Source organism: Poecilia latipinna, unplaced genomic scaffold (genome assembly GCF_001443285.1).
Source record: "Poecilia latipinna isolate Pla-1442-1.1 unplaced genomic scaffold, P_latipinna-1.0 Scaffold1473, whole genome shotgun sequence".
NCBI lineage: Eukaryota > Metazoa > Chordata > Actinopteri > Cyprinodontiformes > Poeciliidae > Poecilia > Poecilia latipinna.
This window is the reverse complement of record NW_015114089.1, coordinates 119,556-127,297: the sequence shown is the minus strand read 5'-3', so window position 1 is coordinate 127,297 and position 7,742 is coordinate 119,556. Positions and strand designations below refer to the sequence as shown.

The 7,742-nt window shown below is 40.8% G+C and overlaps 2 long non-coding RNA genes across 2 annotated transcripts; one reads left to right on the top strand and one right to left on the bottom strand.

The window, feature by feature from the left end:
- Positions 1-4,176: 4,176 nt before the first annotated feature.
- Positions 4,177-6,470, top strand: LOC106962924 (uncharacterized). Its single transcript, XR_001428076.1, has 2 exons — positions 4,177-5,393; positions 5,480-6,470. It is a non-coding gene; the product is annotated as an uncharacterized LOC106962924 (long non-coding RNA).
- Positions 4,846-6,389, bottom strand: LOC106962923 (uncharacterized). The gene is made up of 2 exons (XR_001428075.1): positions 6,307-6,389; positions 4,846-5,562 (listed from the first exon to the last, which is right to left on the bottom strand). It is a non-coding gene; the product is annotated as an uncharacterized LOC106962923 (long non-coding RNA).
- Positions 6,471-7,742: the final 1,272 nt, after the last annotated feature.

The window sequence follows — 7,742 nt, the reverse complement described above, 5'->3', positions numbered from 1 at the left end:
TTATCTAATATATTCATTTTTTAATAAAACCAATAATTATGTCTAAAATCAAATAAATCAGATGTTTACAGTCTGTAATTTTGAAGTATTTATTAAACAACAATGCCGCATCTATGTCATCGTAACCTGATCTGCAAATAAAACAAAATTTACTCAAAAAAGTTTTTACCTGAACATGTTGGAAAGAGACAAAACTAAAAAGCATAACAAAAAGCAGAGAATGAAGCAACACATACAACATGTCTGAATGTGTTGTATGTATAAAAGCCACAAAACTAAAAATAATTTATGCTGTCTCCTGATGGTTACCTTAAATCCGATTGGACCAGAGAACCAGATCTGGTCCACTGACCTACATCAGTCAGCGAATTCATACCTGCACCAGACAAATCAGAGCAAAGTTTTTATGCAAGTTATAATGTTTTTCTGCCAAAGACTACAGTTTAAAATACAAATAACAAGAGAACGTGCAAAGAACAATCATCACTGGTAAAAATCTCATATCACTTAGGATGCATTCAATCTGCTTTTTCAGTGGTGGAAAATTTATTCACAATTCAACTTCCAGTCATTTTAAAAACAGCAATTGAGTGCAGAAAGTTGGATAGTATTTGATTAAATGTTTTTTTTGTGTGTGTGTACTTCATACATTAATACTGTTAAGGTCAAGGCTTCAGGAAGGCTGATTTACCATTCCTCAACCTGTTTGGATGTGTGTTTGGAACACCAGACTACCTCCAACTTTTAACTATCTAACAGTTTAAACTACCTCCAACTTTTAACTATCTAGCAGTTTAAACTACCTCCAACTTTTAACTATCTAGCAGTTTAATATAAAGGTAGTCCTTCTTCTTCATTATTCCACTTTGTTCAACCATACCAGATATTTGGCACAGTGTTCTTGTGTGCTTGAAGGCCTCACATCGACTTCAAATCTCAGTCTCTGTCACTCTTCAGCATAGATCTCTGGTTTATCCATGTGGGCAGCATGCGTTTCTTTTCTATTGATTTCCCTTTCAGTCCACATTGATGTTAAACTCACTTTGCTACAGAGAGTAAGGATGTGGTTCCAGCAGCTCCAGTTTTTGACAGGCCAGAGTTTTGGGGTTTCCTGAATTGTTCCTATAAATTCTCAACTTTCCTTTCCCCCAAAGATAAGAACTTATGTCACATAAGTAAAGATTTTACATTATTTAAAGTTTCAACCAAACAGGACACATTAAAACTGTATTACTGAATGTAATGCACATTGAAAATGTGTGGACAGTGCTTAATCTGATCTGATTAATAAAATCAACTAGTTTAACTATTTAATTTCTTCCAACTTTTCACGAATATTTATCTAAATAAAAAACAGGTGTATGAATTTGCTTTTGTATGTAATTCTTAATCTGTATGGATTGGAGAAAAATCCTTATTAGATTCAAACTTGTGCACACAGCTCTTCTGTTTGAAAAGTATTGTAGTTATTTTTACTGTCACCATTAAACACTGGAGAAAAGAAGGTTTCAAATAAATAGTTAAAAGCTCAATGAAACACTTTGAACACTGTTTCTCCAGCACAAAACCCATTAAGCCGTCAAATACAAACTCTTTTAAGGAAAATAATACATGACTGCTGGTCTGTGTGCTGTTACTTTTGTGTCCACAGCCACAAAAAAAGAGAGACTGTTTCAAATCAAAAAGGTTCAGATTCAAAGTTTTGGCAGTTTTATGAAAGTCTATGGGACTTTGTTCCATGTAAGGATATGATGGCGGCTCTTTCCCACCTTCAGCCCATGATTTTGATTCATTGCCGCCTTCAGTTTGTTCCATTGTCTCAAAAAGGTTTTGAGCACAAAATGACCAAACTGAAATGCTGTCAAAAAGGCTTTGTTTGGTCTGGGTATCGAACCCACGGCGGCCACACAGACAGACACACACAGCCGTCCACGCAGTCACATTTGCACGTACATTGACTGGAGTCAATTGCCTGTCAAATGCTTTGCGCGATTAGACATCAGTAAGGTAGAAGGCCTAATGGAGGGGAGCCCCCCACCCAAAGCCTGGACATTGTGGGGGCCCCGCTCTGTGAAACCTTCCTCCACCCTTCACCCACCGTCTTTTTCATCTCACCGCCCCAGTTCAATGTTAATGTCCAGTGGTGTCCACTCTTCGGACGTCTCCCTCCAGAGCAGAAAAACCAAGAGAAGAAAAGGCGAAAAAAGAGAAAGAGAATGAAACTTTCCCTCCTTCTTTTCTCACCCTGATCGCCTCTTGTGTGCTGTCCAGCTGGCTGTGACCCCTGACCCTCCGACCCTCACTCCTGACCCCTGGACCCGTTCCCACGCCACGCCTTTTTGTGTCCACCTCACCATGGCAACACCTTGGTCACCGCTGCTGCCACGGTAACAGATGGACAGAGGCCTGGAAATAACTTCATTCAGCAGAAGGGACAATCTGCCCTCGCCACCCCCACCCCCTTCAGTCCCCAGTTTTAAACACACACACATACTTATACACACACACACACACACTCAGAGCGCCCCAAACCCAACTTTGACACCTCCTGCGCCACACTCGAACACCCCAATCCCTTTGGATCTCTTTCCTCAGCAGGAGCCTGTGGGTATCAGGCCCTGATAGAGTCATTAACACAGAGATCCCAGATTCATCCTGGCATTTACACGGACATACATGGAAATAAGGATAAGTATCATTTCATCTGAAAAGCGCATTAAAAGAACCCCAACGTTGCCCCCATATCCAGATTTACATCGCTGCTTTTGATGGGTTAGGGCGTGGGCCACCTTCTTAGCGGTGTTGTAATTATCTCCCTGCTTCTTTTATTAGCTCTATTGTTTTCTCACATCCTCGGTTGTGATGAGGGGTTCGTGGAGGGGGGATGAGTTGTAAAGAGACAAAACTGAGCAGCAGGGGATCTGTTTGCCAACTCAGAGACAAATGACAAAGTTAATAGAATGGCTGAGGAGCTCAATAAGGTGCAACAAGAAAATGAACTGCAACACTTTAGTGCTAATCAGTAACTAACCTCCAAACAAGACTGCATGTGTCAGGCCTCCATTTTTTTTCTTTTTCTCAGAGAACATCTCCCAAGCTGAGACAGGGAAAAGATTAAAGGCTATTGTGTGGTTACTTGTCTTTAATGGGGAAGGTTCATGCAGTGAAAACACTTTTTGTCTTTGTAAGAAGAACTATGCTCCTTTGGGTGCCATCTTGTACTTCCAGCCAAGAGCAAACAAACAGTGAACAAACAAAACGGCACCTACAGACTCTGACGTCGCTCATGCACACAAAATGATTTTGAACTTTTGACCATGTCAAAATCAATCAATATGATACTTTAGTTTAATATTTTTTTATGATTTATTTAGAGTTTTTTAGAAATTTTATTGAATACCTCAAATTAGTTCATTCTTAATTAGTGGGACCAACTGGTCCAAGTGGTGAGCAGGTGGGGGGAGGGTGGGCACCATAAGTATCCATCAAAAGACTGACCACTGAGGCGAAATCACACAAGCGAAGCCACTTATTCAATTTTTCGTATCCCCCTCCTATCCCTGCATGCATCTGCATCCCACTATCTTTTCCCTTCACTTTCCCTCCACCCCACCTCCCTTCCTGTGTCCAGCACCCCCTGATTTTACCCTGCACCCCCCATTTCTCTCCCTCCCCTCTGCCTCTCGCCCAATTCATTGTACCAAAGGAGATTTTCTCCATTGAGGCCCAGTCTCTTAGGTAACCCCAGCGCTGCATGAAATGAGGGTAGAGAGAGAGCGAGAGACAAGGAATGAGTGAAAGAAGAGGGAGAGAGAGGCGAAAGAGGGCGGGGAAACCAAGAGGAAATGTAAAGGCGGAGGGTGGGCCCGACAGAAAGGGTTGAAGAAGGAGAGGGAGAAGGATGCAGGATCAGAAGAGGCAAAAGCAGAGAGAGTGAAAGATGGAGAAGTAGGACAAGTGCGGTCAGACGTCGACAGCGATGCAGCTAAAATTCGACCCAGAACGGAGGGAGGATGGAGTAGAAGAGAGGATGTCGGTCGCACATGTAAGGATGAATGATCGGTGGTTGAGAGGGACTTTATGGCGGGCTTTTTGCAGAAATTCTTGATCCAGATTTTATGTCCCACAGGGTCTTAATACCTGGCACTACAAGCCTCCTTTCCTTTAGGTAATACATCTTTTTGTCACTTTTAAACAGGGCACCGAGCATCATCAGTGCCTGCAGACAAGTGTGAGGCAGAAAAGTTTAGGCTTTCAGGCCTTTTTCATTCCAGCAGGATCAGTACTTGCTGTAAGGAAGGAGGTTAGAAAAATAGAGCAAAGTGTTTATGAAAATTGTTCAGAATGCAAAACAAATTATTTCTGTTAATGCATAGGTAAAGGTGAACTTTACTGTAAGGCACTTGCAACTGTTAAAAAAAACTTTTAACCATTAGACTTTATGGACTTCATTAGGAAAAGATAATTGAAATGTTGTAAACTTACTATTACAATGCTGAAACATACCAGGACTTAAGAAAGTGGAATTTAAGAGATTCCACTTTGAATTTATTTTTTTTTTCAACAAAGTGAAATATTTTCTGGCTCTAACTGCAAACTTTATTCTGAACACAGGCTTAAAACTTTAAGGAACAAGCTCGCTGAGTTGCTGCCATCCTTTGTGACCATGCTACTCTGCACCTCAATGGTGGGCACACAGCACATGGGGTTTGGATGAATAGGCCAGGCCTCACCAAAGACCACATCATTTGGATAAAGACGGAGTCCCACAGAAAGAGAGAACGCCTAACAGAGCGAAGCAGATAAAGAGAAAATGTTGCATTCGGCAAATCAGATTAGAGCGAGTCATGGTTTTACTTTTTAATTCTCAAGCATCCCGTTACTCCACCCTCACTTGAGCTAAGTTGGGGAAATTTTCTATCCCTGTTGCTTATGTGCTTGATAATCAGGTGCACAACTGCTGTGCTGAGTTATCATCTCAGGCTTTTGTCCTCTTTGATCCGTGTGACCGTTGGGGGGGACCCACTCCTTCTTTTGTGCAAGGTCACAGCGCTGGCTCCTTTAGGACGGGCCTGCCCCCGGGTGGTGACCCCTTCGTTTATCATGGTGTCACCGGCTCAGAATACAAGCATGAGTTAGCGCTTTTTCCCTTTCTCTTTCTCAGGCTTATTCTTGGTTATTTCTTTTTTCAGGTCTTTCTTTTTTTTCACCCACAATCGCTGATTGTGGGTGAGGGCCACGGACAAACACTGCTTGAACCTTTCTTCTCAGCAAGTGGACAAACTGATATTTTGGATCCTCTCCCAGGCCTTGGTGGCTTGAAACTTAAATCACTAAATCAGCTCTGCACCAACTGCCACACAACCAGGCGATGCACCTGCCTCTTCAGGAATGTGAGTCCTCTAATGACCAAAGGAGACGTGGAGGTCTGGAGTTGATTGTCCAAACGCAATTCTTGCGTCTGCCTTTGTGAAACCAGGAGTTGTGGATGGACATCACGCCCCTGACCTCCGAACATCAGCGAGGGACAGACCGCCATGGATGGAATCAAACTCAGCGGCTCTGTGGGTGGAAAAGTGAGGCGCAGAAAGACAAACAGATAGAGGGAGAGTGCTATTGAACGAGGCAGAGAGTGTGAGTTTATGTAAATCTAAAGCCTTCAAGAAACCCATCTGACATTTTTGCAAGACATCCTGAAGGTTTTCTTAATAAGACCGATGCAATTTTAAGATTTGATGCTCTAGAAGCTTTTCATCAAAGTTTCTTAAACTTAGTTTTAATAGAATATTGCACTTATGTTGAGAAAAGCTAACAATATTTCCTGGCAACAAGTACAGCAAGTGAAGAGGAAGTCACCTGATTTGCCTAAATGTAATCCAACTTAAACATCACCTTTGTATCTATGCTAAGCTCATATTTTTTTCCAAAATGAAAAGTCTTTAGAAAGCATTAATGTTTCTCATTACAAAAGATGAATTCCAGCTTGCATCAGTTGAGAGTGAAAATTAACTCCAATTAATTGAATATCTGCTCACTTTAATTGCTTCTTTCCCACAGGTGGCATGTCTAATTGTTCCTACTCATCTTGCTCTGCAGACCAGGAGACTCCCCATGTTGGAAACAAGGTTAAAGTCTGTCTGAGGTGCAGCAAGAAGCTGAATAGTTGAATGTGTCCGGCTCACACTTCACTTCAGCACTGAAGTCTAAAGCAGGTCTTGCTAAATTTGCACTGGAAAAGGTAAAGTGACAGAAAAGGAGAATGAATGGGGATTGGGGTTCTGTGTGTGTGAGTGTGTGCGGACTCACCCTCTCTGTGTTTGCTCCTGTGAATTTGCTTCTGTGTGTGTTTTCCTGTGTTTGACAAAGTTCAGGGGGGAGGCAGACCTGGAGAAAGAAAAGGGAAAATGAGAGCAAGTGAAGGATTTGAATGTGGTGCAGAAAGAGTGGGGGGAGAGGCAGATTTTTGGAGGGAAAAAGAAGAGCAGGAACCTTGAAGTTTGTGTGGCCAGATTGTGTGCTGCTTCACAGCACAAGGAGTGTAAATTGGTGAGATTTATAGATTGAAGCTGCAGGAAGCAACATTGCAGTCTGGGAAATATGTATAGAGAAAGAGAAAATGCGAGAGAGGGACAGAGCGGGAGAGTTAGAGGGCAGAGGGAGATCAAGAGCGAGGCTGCATTAATATGCTAATGTCCTGAGTGAATGCACAACAGGCCCACTGACCAGGCTAATCACTAGTGGACACACACTGGGGCTAATCCCTAACGCAGCACCGACACACACATGCGTGAGGCACACATGCACATATTTAGATAGAGACATCTTCAGCATTAATTAGTGTTTGTTTGAAATGCAACAAATGACCAGGTTTGGGTTCAGTTTTTGAAACTGCAGGTTGATTTCTAGATAATATTAAAAGGTGTAACTGATTACTTTCATCAGTGAAATCACAATGTTTTAAGGTTTTCCTTGTTCTAGATGTGACTGAATACAAAAAGCTTAAGAAGCATCAACACAAAAGGATGTTACATTTCCATAGTAATATGGAAATGTAACACACAGAAACATTTTAGTCTAGCATAGATGTAAAAATGCCATCTTCTGTTAAACCCTGAATAAATGTGTAAAGCTAATATGATAATTATTAAAATTCAAAACAATGTAAAACATGAAGATAAAGTTAGTCTTTGTCCTTGAATTTGGACTTCAGTAGCTTTTATTTGCTTTAAAATATTATTTTATGTACTTTGTTTTAAAATCTGATACTTTTGTACTATTACATGTTTTCAAAATAAAGTGATTAAAAACAACATGTCAAGATTTGTTCTGGGTTTTTGCTCTCTGTCTATCTCTGTTGACTTAAAAAAAATAAAAACTGTTAAACCTTTTTCTGACTTTATGGAGGAGAATGACAAAGAATAATGGCATTATTTATGTATCTGAATTTAAAGCCTTTAAAAAGTACCTGAGACCAACATCTAGCATACATCTGCAAAAGGTCTAGTAATTGGGTTTGCTTATCTGTTAAAAACATGGTGTAATAAATTCTGAGAAGGAAGTTAAACATTTCTTATAGTGTTATGGCATAAATTTATCCACAATTATTTTTCCCAAAAATAAAGTTTTGCATTAAGCTTTATAGGATTCCAAGCACTTCCTTCATATTTCTTTATGAAATTAGGGGGAACAAGTAAGTCCACTACTGTATCGCCGGAATTGCAGTAAGTTTACTAAATAAAATA